The sequence below is a fragment of the Harmonia axyridis genome, chromosome 2, assembly GCF_914767665.1.
Source record: "Harmonia axyridis chromosome 2, icHarAxyr1.1, whole genome shotgun sequence".
NCBI classification, from domain to species: Eukaryota; Metazoa; Arthropoda; class Insecta; order Coleoptera; family Coccinellidae; genus Harmonia; species Harmonia axyridis.
In genome coordinates this window covers 19,246,766-19,262,983 of record NC_059502.1, presented here as the reverse complement: position 1 = coordinate 19,262,983, position 16,218 = coordinate 19,246,766, and the positions used below count along the sequence as shown (strand labels likewise).

Here is a 16,218-nt window from a genome sequence, read left to right as displayed (position 1 = left end):
TGCAGGACAGTTTTTTCCATCAGACTACGAAATCTATATTTTTTTCACGTTTTCGAGAAATATCATTATTGCCACGAAAAAATACGTAATTCGATTTAATGAACTCAATTTCACTTTGAAGGGCACACTTTTTTTTGTTTCGAAATACGGTCTCCTTTTTATTCCTTTCGTGATAATATTTGATGTTTCCTGATAATTTCTTCGGATTTTATAGCTTTCTGTTCAACTCCCTTTCATTGTAAACTCTCAACACTTACTGAGTGCTGAATCAGGCTGATCAAAATATCAATTAGATGTATGCTTGGTCAAACTGTGAATTCTTTTCATACAATTTCCATTTTTCTCTTATAGCTTGAAAACAGTTGAATTTATGAGGTTGCGGTTTTGAACAAATCAATTCTCTCAATAGTCTGGCAATTAATTTTTATCTAGCTCAAAGGGATGTTGAGATCCTCTCACCAGACAACGAATTTGGAAGACACGATACATTCTCAATTTCAGATGAAAATCATCTCGAATAAATAAGATTATCAACACTAAAAAAGGGGCCAATTTTTTGTCAGCTGGATAAAATATTAGAATTTCTTTTCATTGAAAATGTTATCACTCAACAAAGATGAGGTTTTCTAGCTGTGATCTACTCGGATTTTCTCTTGTTATCATTATTCAGTAATAGAAAAAATAAAATTGATATATCAATTGTTTCCTGTATTTTGTTGTTGTGTCCTTTCTAGATGTTTCTAAAATTATAAAGGAAGATGTAACTGATCTCTTCGCTCATTCTCCATTCAATGGAGTTTGCTTAATGAATAATTTCAAGCTTCGCACAAAATTTCATGTTGAAAGCGACCATAGAAAACGCTTCTGACTTCCGTCACTATTTTACTAATTCTTACACTTCTGGCGCGACTTACATCGAAGCCAAAGAAAAAGCGCAATTTTACTATACGCTTTTCATGACAAAATCCCATTTTCACGGGTCGAACAAACTGTCTTCCCAAACTCAGACAGATAACGCAATCATCAAATCAATTTCCAAACGGCTCACTTGATCTCGGTGTAGTGAAGAAAAACGGACCTCTTGAAGCTGCGACGAAATTTATCGGTTTTCCTCGGGAAATGCGAAATTTTCGCGTGCTAAGATACCGCCTCGGATTTTACGATGTCTGGAAAACTCTGCGGGCGATGAGCGTTCGCACATGTTGGAGATAAGAAGGATGCGCAGGCGCGGGCCCGGAAAGCGACTACAGCGGTTCCGGAACAGTCAAAGATCTGCTGCCAACAGGTTGGCCACAGTGCGGTTCATCCCTCAGTTCATGATCAACCCTGTCGGTCGACGATCGTATGAAACGGCTGTTTTCATAGGTGAGCATTGAAGAAAACTTTGCGGTGTTATGGTTGATTATTTCTGTTTTTTGTCTTTTTGATGTTTCGTGTATGTTTATCGTATTTATTCTTGAATTTATTTTGAATTTTAGGAATGTTTGCGAAAGTTTTTGGAAGGGGGTTTGTTGTGTTTATCTGTTGTTGGTTCAAAGTTTTTTCTTGTACATGTTCTCTAACGTCGGGAGATAATATTTATAATTAAATTTATATCATATAAAAGTAATGATTGAAATTAAAGAATAAAAATAAACATAAACAACAGCTTATGTTTATCTGTAACTCTGTTTGATTTTCAAAAATTTTTCAAACATATCTCTTCGATTATATCAAGGACAATATTTTATTTTATCATCAATTATTCATGAATCGACATTGTTTTCATTTTAATGAGGAGGAATAGGATAGTTGTTGGAGTTTGCTTATTTTTAATCATTATAGTTCTTCACAATATTGAACAATGTTTTCATTTATGTTCTAGGGTGATATTTTGTTATTTAATTACTATTATATTTAAATTTGGCAATATTGTCGAAATTTCGAACGGAAAGGTTTTGAAGTTATTTTTTTGAATTGGTTGCTTGTGTGCTCCCCTCATTATTATTCCCGCAATCATAGTTTTAATATTATTGAAAATTTTTTTGAACCTATATTTTTTATTCTAGAAATAGTTGTAGGGAATTTCTTTTTTATTCATATAATTTGATTCGTTTAATCACCGAAACTTGAAAGATTTATCTAATTTATTTTGAGAGGAGGTCATTTTCGGTTAATTGGATTCTTCCTTTATTCTGCATTTTTTTGTGCTTTAAAATCCGTTCTGGATAAATACACATTTTTTGAGGTTTTATCGAAAAATATACAAGGTGTTTACTAATTAGGAGTGAACCTTGAGGTGTTAGTATCACTCATTTGCTGTCGATTGAGCCACATTTATTGATAACTGAAAATCAACACTATTCGAGATATTTGAATTTTTGTGTTTTTAAAAAAATTTCTTACGTTACTTCATTTTTCGATTTAAATTCTGGATTATTTTCATCAGCAAAGGATATGAATGAAAAAAGCAAAACTATGCTGTTTTAGATATTGAATACGAATTAGTATGATTTGAAAATTGATATATGAAGAAAAGATTACTAATTTCTGATATAAGTTTGCCTGCAACTTTCGAATTCTACAAATTATGTATGCCAAAAATATTTTTGAAATCCTTTTTTTATTATCTAAAAAAGTTTTCGTTAGAATGTAGGCACTGTTTCAGCAGAATTTGAATTGAAAGAGGAAAGAAGCAAAGAAAGGAGAGTAATGAACTAAATAGTTTTTATTGCAATTGATTTCAAAATTTCGGTAGAAAATGTATTTATAAATTATGTTTGAAATGAACTCCACCATTTCTTTTACCAGCATGTGCCCTCTTTTTATTTCTTAAGTTGTTACTTTCCGCCTAAAATTTACTCTCAATCTTCCCGCTGCTTCATATTTTCTAACGGTATCTGATCCGCTGAATACGAAAATAATCCAAAATTATAATCAAATTTGGTCAACGTAGAAAAAATTGCAAAAAAAGAAGTTAGGTGAGAAATCTTTCGAAAGCACAAGAACACAAATATTTCGTAAACTGTTGATTTTTTTTCTAAATATTGCTTGAACGACAGCAAGAGAGTCATACGAGCAAGTACTCCAAGGTTCGCGTCTAATTTGGAAACACCCTCTATAGATTATATAGCATTTAAAATTTTTTTTATGATTTATGATTCATTTTGCAACCAATATACTTTGAAATAATTAAAATAGTAGACGCAAAATTCGCGGTTGAAATCATGAACTTCAATTCATTCAGAAAGAATTGATCTTGATGCGAGTTAACCATTTTGACCAGCTCAAAAATGAACAAATCTTAGTAGCATCAGTTAGACATAGTTTCGAAGTTTTCGAATCGATGAATTCATTTCGAATATTTTCATCAGAATATAAAAATTCTGCATATTTTGATATATTGGTAATATTTTTCATGAATTCAACGATAACTAAGACTTTGATCTTTATCAAGTTTCATAATTGAAATAAAAATATCTTTTATTTTAATTATGTATTTTTAAAACGAAAGATGATATCAAGAGTAAATCAAATATAAGTGATATTGAATTTTTCTTAATAACTGGCATAAGCCATATTTTGAACTGTACAACTGGAACAACTGGATTAATTGAAGTTCTCAGTCATATTATAGGATAAGAACTTCAATTCATCTCATTACATGTCTTGATTTGAAAATATAATTCAGCGATTTCCAAATTTGCTGCAATAGTTGAAATAATTTTTCATGACAGGATGAAGAGAACTTGTTCTATATAAAATTAAGGCCTAGTCTTCAGCTCCTTCATCGAATAAATAGACGACTAACTAGAAGGTTATGAAGATGGACAACTCATTGAGAATCAATCGAAATTGATTTAGTGTATTTTTTTTCGGTAGTAGTTTTTCATTTTTTTTTGCTGAATTTATTTTCAACTACGTTAACAGTTCGGGTTATCCATAAATATGGGACTACTTATCTTTAACCTTTATAATAATGCATGGCTTCGCTACAGATTGGGTAAATAAGTACCAAAACTTTGAATTGATTCATTCATCACAGCTTGCTAATTGGATCTTGGATTTTCCTGAGGATTACTAGATAATTGTATGAAACTTTTTTCTCGAAATTGGTAGAAGAAACTGAAACTACAAAAAGTGAAATGAAATTCTCACTCATATTTCAAGATTTTGTTCGATGATTTGCAATATTTCATAAGGTATAGGTAAAAAAATTGAACATTGTAAGAAACATTTTTCCGTAAGTGAAATTTACAGATGGAAGGTGGAAACTAGTCCTTTCTTGCACAGCTTTTTTAAGTCTCTACTGCCGTGGAACAACTTGGAAGAATCGATAACCCCCTCCCCCATCAACCTTTTTTACTCTTGAAGAAACATTACTTCCAGGTCATCACATTGTAATCGTATCTTCATCCTAAAATTTATCGGTCTTTCTCAACCGCCATCTAAATCTTCAACTGTAGATTCCAGGAAACCTCGTTTTTCTCAATTCTCCCCTAATGTAATGTTTTTCAATTTGTAATGTGGGAGGAAGAAGGAAAATGAAAGTTTTTGGATATACTTCATCCTTTTATTGCACTAATGTTTCATTTAATAACTATTTTTTATGGAAAATTATAAAGCAACGAACATGTATGTGTATCCAAATTACTTTTATTACCATATTGGTAAGAAAGCTTTTTTATACATTTGTTGCTGATCCCTTCAAAAGTAGTGAACAATATCCAGATTGGCATATTTTTCTTTTTTTGCCACATAGATCGCCTAGTCATGAAATTCCTTTTTGTTGTGAATGTAGCCCAAATATCCAACTTGAACAGTTACATTTAACAAAATAAAAATCGATGGGATTCTTCGATGAAAATGAAATAAGATTCTTTATTGGATATGGTGAGTGTAGTTGAACATTTTATACGATATATTGGAAAGTTAGCGGAAGACTCATCGTAGAAACCGTACATAGTTCGAATGCATAGAGTTCCAAACTCACGCCCTTATTTGTTTCGTCATGAAATATTTCTTAAACTATGAGGGGTGAGATGGACTACTGAAGCATATCATACTGCTCTGTTTCAAGGTCTTTTTGACAAAGTTGGAGATTCGTGTTCACTGGCATAGAAGATTTAGAATGGATGAGAATATTCAATAATTGAAGATATTGGAGTGATGGCAAGAAATTAATAGTAACGATTTAAGATCATGAATAGTAATATGAAACACTACAATATGCATGAAACAAAAATAATATAAAAATTTGAGATTTACAGTCAAATGAAGCATTGACAACGTACAATTTTGGTGAGGAAGAAACGTTCTGAATGCTTGGGAACTTATTGTCTTGGGAAATAAAGGAATATTACTAGATTCCAGAATGAAAAAATAATATTGATACGTTTCCGAATGAGCAAAATAGAGAAATTATTTAAATTGTTAGCATTTTATGAATCTGTATCACCATTGAAATCTTAATCGAACAAGGAATGCATAGCCCCACAGAAAGTAGTCTAGCGGTGTTAAATCACAAGATCTTGGAGGCCAATTCACAGGTCCAAAACGTGAAATTAGGCGGTCACCAAACGTGTCTTTCAATAAATCGATTGTGGCACGAGTTGCGTGACATGTTGCGCCGTCTTGTTGGAACCACAGCTCCTGGACATCATGGTTGTTCAATTCAGGAATCAAAAAGTTAGTAATCATGGCTCTATACCGATCACCATTGACTGTAACGTTCTGGTCATCATCGTTTTTGAAGAAGTACGGACCAATGATTCCACCAGCCCATAAAGCGCACCAAACAGTCAGTTTTTCTGGATGTAACGGTGTTTCGACATATACTTGAGGATTAGCTTCACTCCAAATGCGGCAGTTTTGTTTGTTGACGTAGCCATTCAACCAGAAGTGCGCTTCATCGCTAAACAAAATAAAATGGACGTAGTGCGCGATACGTATTCCGCACAGAACCATTATTTTCGAAATAAAATTCCACTATTTGCAAGCATTGTTCAGGCGTGAGTCTATTCATGATGAATTGCCAAACCAAACTGAGAATGAATCACTTGACAGCTGTTAAATCGGTCGGCATCTTGAACAGTAATGCCAACTTAAAGTTACATATCTCGAAAAAAAACACCCGTTATATATATCCGAACAGCATGAGGAAAAGTGTAATTTTGCGCACGCGAATGAATGCGAAAATATTTGACTTGGTACACACTTGCAGAGTAACGAACGTTCAGATTTTGTGAGTACATATATTGGTGGATATTCGTTTTTCGTCAAAATTTTGTATATTACTTACATCTCCTATTTCTCGCACATGCAAAAAATGAGCCCAAAAGTTGTTGCAAAAATATCTGTTCTCTAAAGTTTCGCCAAAAATCAATTTCCATCCATAGGTAAACTCATTTAATCTTCGTTCATTTTCCATGTTACTTAGTATAATTACTGAGCCGGAAATTGTTATAATGGAATATTGATGACCATTTCGCCAACTCGGAAGATTCAACTGGAATAATGGGATGTTGAACAAGGAAATAATACTGAACGTAATTGTATTGCTCTGCATTCACAGCTTTATGAATGATGAAACTGCGTTGGTGTTATTTAACATGGCATAACAATGCTATAGATTTATTCATAGTTTCCTTCTTCAACTAAGTTGTATTTTGAAACCACCTCGAAATGGCGCGAATGCTTACCATGGAAAATTTTCTCGGTAAACTATATACAGTCCATTCAGGAATTATTGACATCGAAGCAGGCCGTGAACGTCTAGTCGCGGCATTATTTCTAGTTACAAAAATATCACTAAAAATTGCTATGGTTCATAATAGAGATAACCAGTTTAAATTATTTTCATCATTTTTGTATCCGGAAGATCCTGAATTTTCGAAATTACGATTATTACGAAAGGACGCATACAGTCATGATTTCATAAATTGAAATTCAGATTATATAACGTAAAAATATAGTGAAATGCTATCTCATTTCAAGGAAATCCAATGAAGACTTATCTATTCATTTAAGAGTCGCCCATGAAATATCCCATTGAAGATCATTAAAATATGCATTTCCTTTTAGCCAAAGGCTCTTCAAAAATTGTTGCATTACTGATGGACACTGAATACCAACCTGCTTGCAAAATTCTTATCAAATAACTCTTATGGATCATTTTAACTGTGGTGTCAAAACTGGTGAAGAGAACAGAAAAAACTGGTTGACAAATTTAAATAGTGTAGCTTGGTGAATGGACGAGCCATATCATAATAAGACTGAAATAAAATTCAAAGAATCCATTTAGTATATGAAAAATTTTGACATCACAGTTGTACTGTAACTTTCAAAATTGGAACCAATTTATCAGCCGATGTGTAAATTACTTTCTAAAGTCACTATTTATTGAAACTGTTCATGACATGAATGATTGATTAGAGTTGTATGAAAAATATAGGTACTATTTGTACTCGAGTTTTCTGTTTTTTATCGAAATGCTTTTATACTAGTTTCTATTAAATAACATAAATTATTTTGCCCATAACAGCTTTAACTCATTCACTAAAAGCATTTTTGCATGAAATTATTTTTAATTTGTGAATTCCGAAATTTTATTGCATTCTATTATTTTCTTCAAGTGGGTAAGAGGTGAAGAAATTCTTGAAGTTACTCTTCTAAATATATTTTTCGATTAAATACTCAGTAAAAATTCTATAAAGCAATTGGAATTTTAGATTTTTGGATTACTCATTGAAGAACAAAAAACAGATATAACAATACTTAATTTCAATATAGAATATAAATAAATAATAGATGCAATGCCAAGACTTTGTTTAGCAATCCAATTATAAAATAATTCTCTCCTCATAGATTTATATAATCCTCATGATCACCACTGTCGAAACAAAACATCCAGATAAAAATCCAAATATCCAGCATTCAAAATAGTGCTCCTTCTATTTTTACCCTTGAATATACTTGAAAAACATTTTGTTTTCTTTCTAAAGTCCACTGTTGAATAAATAACCAAGTTTCCTCCCAGATAAATATATTTCACATTTTGTTGCAAATATTCTCTGTATTCACCATAAAATCGTACTCAACTTATTATAATTTTCTGTTTATCAATAAGAATTTTCCTTTTATTAACTGTTTTGAACTTGTAACCAATTAAGTTTATGTAATGTTGTCTTTGATTGATTAGAATCCAGATGATTTTTGGACAAATTGCATCCAGGCTGATATATTGGTTGCTTTTGGCTCGGCTTTTGGTAACAATCAAGTCATTCAATGATTATTTGAAGGTGAAATCGTATTGCACAGGTTTTCTTCCAATAATAATCCAGGTTGTAATGACTTGCCTTCTTCTTTTTTCAAACAGTACTGTGAGAAATACTCAAATAAACTAATCAATGTGTGTTTGAAATTGATACAACTTTTAAGTTTCAAAATTTCTTCGATCAGAACCAATAACACAAACAAACTGAAATCTAACCTCCTGTCAATGACATTTCCAATGCCAACCCGAAATCTGCAATTCAAAATGTTACTGAATGAGCCAGTACCAACTTAATTTCGATTTTCCAAAGCCACCCGAGATGTCAATAATTCCTGAATGGACTGTACATATAAAATGTGATTTTTGTTTTTTGATTTCACCCTCGGGGACCACAAAACAGTATATAGTATAGATGTGATTCATCTTGCTATTGTTATCAGCTAGTTGAGGTGTTCTGATGATAGGATTCTTCGAAAATTTGGCATGAACATTCGTGTTTATATACTGCTGTTATACAAGGTGAGTCAAACATGTGTACTTAGATTTCTGGGGGTGATAGTATATTGAAAAATAAGTATAGTTTGATGAATGAACTTATGGCCCAAAATGCATATCGAGGAAGATATATCCTTCCAAAGTTGATAAAAACAAAAAAAAATCCCCGCATACCTTCTAAACGGTGAATGGTACCATGATAAATGTATGTTGTTAAAATACCTTCTTTTATTACACTTCTAAATTTCTGCTATTGTTATATAGGGTGTTTTTAGAGGGTGAGTCATGATTTTTTTGGGACAACTTCTTCATTATACATGAATATGGCGATGAATGAATCTGGTGACATTATGGAACTATAAAAACTCAAATATCTCGAAAACAGTTCAATTTTTTGTATTTGGATAAGGCTACATTTTACATTTTTTTAATTTTCTTCGCTCCATCGAATGTTTATATTTTCCCACTAAAACGAAAGAAGTTGTCGAAAAAAAATCATGACTTACCCTCTAAAAACACTCTTTATAATAATAACAGAAATGTAGAAGTGTAATAAAAAAATGTATTTCACCAACATGCATGAAATTTCAATCTTTTTTCAATTTTTTCATTTTATCAACTTTAGAAGGATATATCTCCCTTAGTATGCATTTTGGGCTATAAGTTTATTCATCAAACTATTTTTCAATGTACTATCATCCCCAAAAGGCTCGGTACAGATTTTTGACTCACCCTGTATAATATGGGGATGACACTTTGGCAGGCCTGAAAATTGAAGCTCAAGAATTTCGATCACACGAAACAGGTCTTCCAAAGCCAAGTAATGTTGAAGTTAGTAAGACAAAATAATATAAATCAATTCAATTCATTACGAAAATATACGATACGATTATTTAAATTTTGTTTTAATGTCAATAAAACACGTATAATTTAGACTCTGTGAAGAATTTTTATTCTGGAATTCAAAGAAAAAACTATTATTATATAAAACTAGATTTCGACGAGTAAGATCTCTTGTTGGTAGTTATTATAAATTTTTGTTTAAATTTTCTATGGTTCTAGTGACGCAATTAACATGAAATTCAGTTGTACGAAATAATCACTCAGCCATTCAACAGGATCGTATTATCTGAAAGCCTGATTTAGATAAACTAACCGACAACAATGACGTCATTTTAAATCACATTTTGTTTATACCTACTCATTCACAGTTCTTTGGTCTTAAAAGGTGCATGAACCAGCTAGCGCTCAAAAGCTCCTCAATGCTCTTCTCGAATGTTTTCTCGAGTAAAAGCTAGATAGCTGAACGTTGTGATCAATCACTTTATCAATAAACTTTATTTGAACTAAATTTTTGTGAATTCTGACGGATAGAATCTGAGATATAGCAATTAGATAAAAATATTTTCTATTTTTACGATCTGCATGAAATTCGTTTTTTTCCATCTATTTTTGAATGCCTTTACTATTGGATGGGTATTAGTTTAATTATTGAAAAAAAAGTTAGGAGTCAATGTTCCGTCATGGATAGTGAGTAACGATAGACTTTTATTATTTTTTTTGGAGGTCATCAGTATCGCCGAATCCTAAATCGATGTCAACCAAATGATACCAGAGGCTATTTGATTGAAAGCCATCGGTATAGCATCAGCGTACGTAAGCGATACGTGACCTCCAACCACCTGAGCTTCCTTCCCAACAGTAACTCAAAAAATAGACATTTTGTTACTCCGATATTCTTATTAGCCAAGAGTTGCTCTCCGTTAGAGCTTTATTCTTCATTATACGTGATATACCGTGGAAGGAAAAATTCACGTAGATATATAGTATTTGAATCACCATTAGGAAGGACGCTTAAGTGATTGAGTGCCATGTGTTGCTTCGTTGCAACAGCACATACATAAGCTGGTGTTCCTGCCTCGTGTTTTCATTTTGTAGTCATCGATGTTTGGTTGGGCGAAACTGATGAGCTCGATGCTTTCGATGAAAGCACGTTCCTCTGGTTAACTATCAACTTAGATTTCTCTCAGTCCGATACTCCCACTTTATTTGTGAATTGAAACCAATTACTTGAGATTTCTTGAAAATTCGAAAGGATACCGCACAGAACATTAGAGAAAGTGACCCCCTGAACAATTGGCTGAATTTTTAATTTGTTGTAGTCCAAGTCATACTAAACAAAAAGTTCAATAGGCACAATTCTTTTTGTAGGCTAGTTTGACACAAGAAACCTTGAAAACTCTCATTTGTTCTCTATTGTTGAAGAATATAAAACGTTATCTTGGATAATCATCACTATTCTGAGTAGGTAATCAAGACGTGAACAGTCGTTAATATGAGATCTATTGAAAGCATTGTTTTGTGGTGTTGTTACATTTGGTCAATTACAAATACAGTGTGTTTGGGTGACTTATTTTTGAAGTTCAATTATTCGAAAATGTTTTCAAAACGTCTGAGGAATTTACAATCAAAGAATGAATAGTTATGAATACTGGTCTACAGCTTATTCTACATCACATCCGGAAAAAATATAAGAAGTGTTCCTCTCAATAGAAAGCGAAAGTTATATTGGAAATGTTCCGTAGTGAGAAATCCATGTATTTGGAGATTATTACCTTAAAAATCCCTGTCGTTGCATTATTGGATTTGAAAAGAAAATATTTTGATTGGACGTTTTATAGGCACATTTTTAATATTTACATTCGCTTTCTTTTGAAAAGGACACTCCGTGTGATGTAGATTAAGCTGTAGAATGGAATTCATAAAAATTTTTTGATTGTAAGCGATTTGTAACCATTTTTGAATGATTGATTTTCAACAATTATAAGTAGCTGAAACACATTGTATAATTGACCAAATGTATCAACACCAAAAAACAATAGTATCTCATATTAATATTCACAACTTGATTACTTAGAATAGTGATGATTATCCAAGATAACTTTTTGTATTGTTTCACAATGGAGAATGAATGACAGTTTTCAGGGACTTCTAGCACCAAAAATTGCCTATTAAAAACTTGTGCCTATTAAACTTTTTGTTGGAATGACTTGGACTATAACATACCAAAAATTCAGCCAATTTTACAGGGACGAACTTTCTCTAATGAAGGGTGCGGTATCCTTTACAGACATTCAACGAAATGATATCCAGCAAGTCCACGAGCGCTAGAAAGGGACGAATTCGCTTGCTTCTTCGTGATGAATTACTCAGATTAAAATTTTCGCTACCTCACAAATTGAAATTTGTTACAATTTACAATGAATTTTCATCCTATCATAATACATGAGAAAACATCAGATTCACAGACGGACGCTAGTGAAATATAGCAACATTATTTCCTCTCATTCAATTCCGTCTATCCAACCGTCGGCGTCGGTGAATATTTCCAAAGACGCAAACCTAAACAAAATTGTGAATCTGAGTGAACCTTTGAACTCAATTCACTCGGAATATCATCGAATTGTACCGATAAAAGATTCACATTCAAAGGGCCGAACGGTAAACGTTTTCCAGGATTTTACTTACTTGTTCCCCGGTAATTCCAAAAATTACTCTGTTCAGGATTAGAGTTTGTTGAGTGAAGAACACTTTAATCAATTCGAACTTTCACCATGCATCTACTCATACATTAAGGTATTTTAATCTACATATGGAGCTTCTTGTTGCAACCAACTTTGAATTAGAGGTATGAAAAGCTGCCAAAATGATGGAAAGGAAAACAAAGCAGTGTTTATCGAACTTTCACTCATACTGATGATAGAAACGTTGTGTTATAAATTATGTGAGAAATAAAAAATATTTTTGATGAATATTTTGATTTTTAAGAGTTTTTCCAACGTTTATAATTACTAAATGTTTCCGTCTTGATATACAGGGTCTCTCGGCACTACGTAATTCTTTTCCAGGTGTTAATAAGGTATATAAAAATCAATAATTCTTCAATTTTTATTTTCTACGACGTCCCCTTGGGAAGATAAACAATTCTTGGACCCCTCTCGTAAATTGTAGAAATAATATTCGTCATGGATGATTTTTTTGTGCATTCAATCTTTATATCTTTCACATGTGTCAGACATACAGAAATATATACAAAAACAATTTCCTCTAATTTTACATACCAATGTGTTAAAAGTGGTTTATATCGATTCAGCGTGTTTATTGAGTTTTTCTTTGCAATTATGCTTGGCAATACATTGTCAATGTTCAATAAAGCAAGAATAGTGGCTTTGTATGATGAGGGTCTGTCGAATCATCAAATCGCAGATATAATGAGGGTTCTTCACACTCCAGTTATCCGAATAGTGCATTTGTACCAGGAAACTAACAGCGTTCATTGGACATTTGGAAATGGGCCTCATAGAGTAGCGAATGCAAGACAAGATCGGTATCTAGTAGGATATATACAGTCTCAGGTGTCCGAACTCATTTAGGAACAACATTTAGTCACCTGATTTCCAGTACAACAATATGGCGGAGACATGCTAGAGCTTATATGCGATTCTGGAGACTACAGTGAGTACAGGAACTCGGAGACAGTGGTGAAATGTTCTTTTTTCAGACGAAACCAGAATTGGTTTAGTTGGTGATAGTCGCCGATACATAGTTTGGAGAGGGTCAGGGCAACTCGAATGACTACCAGAAAAGTCTTTCCATATGAAGGAGGATCGGTAATGTTTGCACGAGAAGAGAAAACTGCACTAGATATTGCGAATATTCAAAGATTACCGTGGCCAGCAAATTCGCCAGACATGAATCTCATTAAACACATGGGGAATTTTGATAAAAGAACAATCTCAAACAGAATTTGAGAATAATCACCCTCCAGGAACTCACACTAGCGGCCCAAGAAGAATGGAACAACATCCTAGTGGATACATTAACTCCCTTATTGTTTCCATGCCCATACGCGTTAACACTACAGAACAGAAGAGGAGACACCGATTATCAATTCATTTTGATTTCGCTCTAGAGTGGTTTTCTTCTTTATTTCAGTTTCTGTTAATCTTTATATTAAGCACTTCTTTTCGTTTAAATTTTTTTTCTTGTTTAGTTAAGATTAAATTCAGCCATTGCATTGATGGCCTAAACTAATTAAATGTACTTTGTAATTGTAATACACTTGACTTATTAAATATTAATCTCGTCAAACATAAGTGGGTCCAAGAATTTTGGCTATGTGTGTATATGCCTCCGACTAGTACTCCTATTATATATGAAATTGAGTTTTTTTCATGATAACAACGAATAAACCGATTCCGGCAGTGTTGAGATTTTGAGTCAATAAAATATGAGTTATGATTTATTTCTGAAGCGTTCCTTATAAGTCTTCAAGACCGCCTGATGGCCTGACCCTAACACTTGATGGTTGAAAACTTTTTTCAGTTGAAGATATAGCTGAAATTCCTCCATTCATGTATTTTGTCATTAATGGTTCTATTTTATGTTTATAGCACCAGTAATAAAGAAGTTATGAAAACTTTTCATTTCCGCCATTTTCCAATTTTCTCTTATAGCTTGGAAAAAATTGATCTTAAAAGGTTCAGGTTTTCATCACAATAATCGAGCCCAAAAATGTGTCATCAATTTTTTTCTAAATCAAAGGGATTCTGAGTTACGCGATACAGTATATTTTAGAAATTCTAAAACAACAATTATACTTTATTTCACTTCTAGGAAATGTAATTTGGGACATGCTTCTTCCCTCAGTAATTGCATCACATAATTCTTGGATTATCTGAGCATTTCCGTATACATACATATGCATTATATCCTTAGTTTTCAAAGTATGAGGGTCGAGGATTTGCAGTTCTACGGGATTATCTTTGAATGTTGGGTGTTAAGCTATTGAATACACCAAATTCCATGCAAATTGCTGTATGCCTAATTAACATAGTATTCTAGAACAATTAGAGAGAACCAGGAGACGAAAGAAAATTCATTTCCATAAGACAAGAACGATTTGCAGAAAAAAATCGAATAAATATTATAGTGACTCAAAATAACATGTGGAAATAACATCTTACTGATTATTGTAGTTCACCAATTACTAGCAAGATAAAACCTGACATTAAATTAACAGAATTCAACATTTCCTCCCCATTAGTTTAGATATTATTTATTCAGCGGTGAGAATACTGAAGCAAAATTATATTCATGAAAAATTTAACGAGGAAAATAATGAGATCTTTTTCATGAGTTATCCTAAAGTTTTCAGGTTTGTATGAAATCAGGGGTATATGCCAGGTAGGCTGAAGTTACTTACATAATTCAATCAATGTCTAGTTTCTATTTTATCAATGTTACATTTATAATCATAGATTTTTTTTTCGCAATAGATCGAGTGTTTCCCTGCAATGTAAAAGTTACTTTGTTGCCCTTTAACAAAACCTGCTCGAAAACTTTCGGAATTCGATTGTTTCCTAATTCCTCAGATTCTTTTATCCTTTTCCAATATCATGCAAAGTAAGGTGAGAGAAACGAATTCTGGTTGGTGACGGGAAAACTCAAGAAGTTGTAAAAGTTTGAGGGGCACAGAAATGTAGGTGGAGCCTCCTTTTTAATTAAGATGAAATTGAAAATTTGTCTCAAAGTCCACTGCAATGTTGTCGAGAAGAACCCTTATCGTGTTATGAAATTAAATGGAAAGAGAATACGGTGAACGAAATTCGAGAAAAACTCGGATTAAAAGGCCTCGTCTTTCAAATTTAGCTGAAATCCCGAAATATTTGGGAGATTTGACATAAATACTTCAAAATTAAGTCTTTCAAGAATTATGGGTTTATTGCTCTTAGTACAGTGATTGTGGTTGATATTAATAATTGATCCAACTGATGTTTGTCCGTACAGATGGACGATTACTTCAGTCACAATCTGACCGGTATTTTGGGATCTTCAATCAGCTCCTAGAATATTGAAACTTTGTTATTCCACACGTTTATATTTGAAAAAACCGCATATAGGTATTTTACGTTTCAATATTTCGGGAGCTAATTCTAAACCTCAAAATAAGTAAGTAGTTTCATATAAACATGTGCGAAAATCGCCTATATTTCCAAAACGTCTCATTTTCGGATCCAAGGTTATATGGAATTTTTCACCTATTTTGAGATCTTTAATCAGTCCTCAAATTATTGAAACATCGTTCTTCAACAGCAACCTCTAAAATCTAATATGGGTAGGGATGTTGAGAGAAACCTTGTTCTGAAGGTAATTCTATTGGCTTATGACAAAAATCTTCTTTTTCTTTTCTCTCAAGACTCTCTCAAAAAGACTCAGTCTTTTTTCTTTCATTATTCAGCCTCTTTGAAAGCAGATGTCCAGCTTTCGTGCCATCTCTTGGGAGGTCGGCCGGCGGTCTTTGTGAATTTGGTCTTCCATCCTTCGCCCATTGATCTCACGTCATTCTGTTGACGTGGTCTCTCCAATATCATCGTCTCAGTCTCGTGAATCGGACTAAGTCTTGAATG

General features: G+C 32.8%; 1 protein-coding gene across 1 annotated transcript in view; it reads left to right on the top strand.

Moving 5' to 3' along the window:
* Nucleotides 1-1,252: 1,252 nt before the first annotated feature.
* Nucleotides 1,253-16,218, top strand: part of LOC123673454 (ras-related protein Rap-1) — a 96,057-nt gene continuing 81,091 nt past the window's right edge. The window contains exon 1 of the mRNA XM_045607939.1: nucleotides 1,253-1,365. The gene's annotated coding sequence lies outside the window, so the exon portion shown is untranslated. The remainder of the gene's footprint in view (nucleotides 1,366-16,218) is intronic.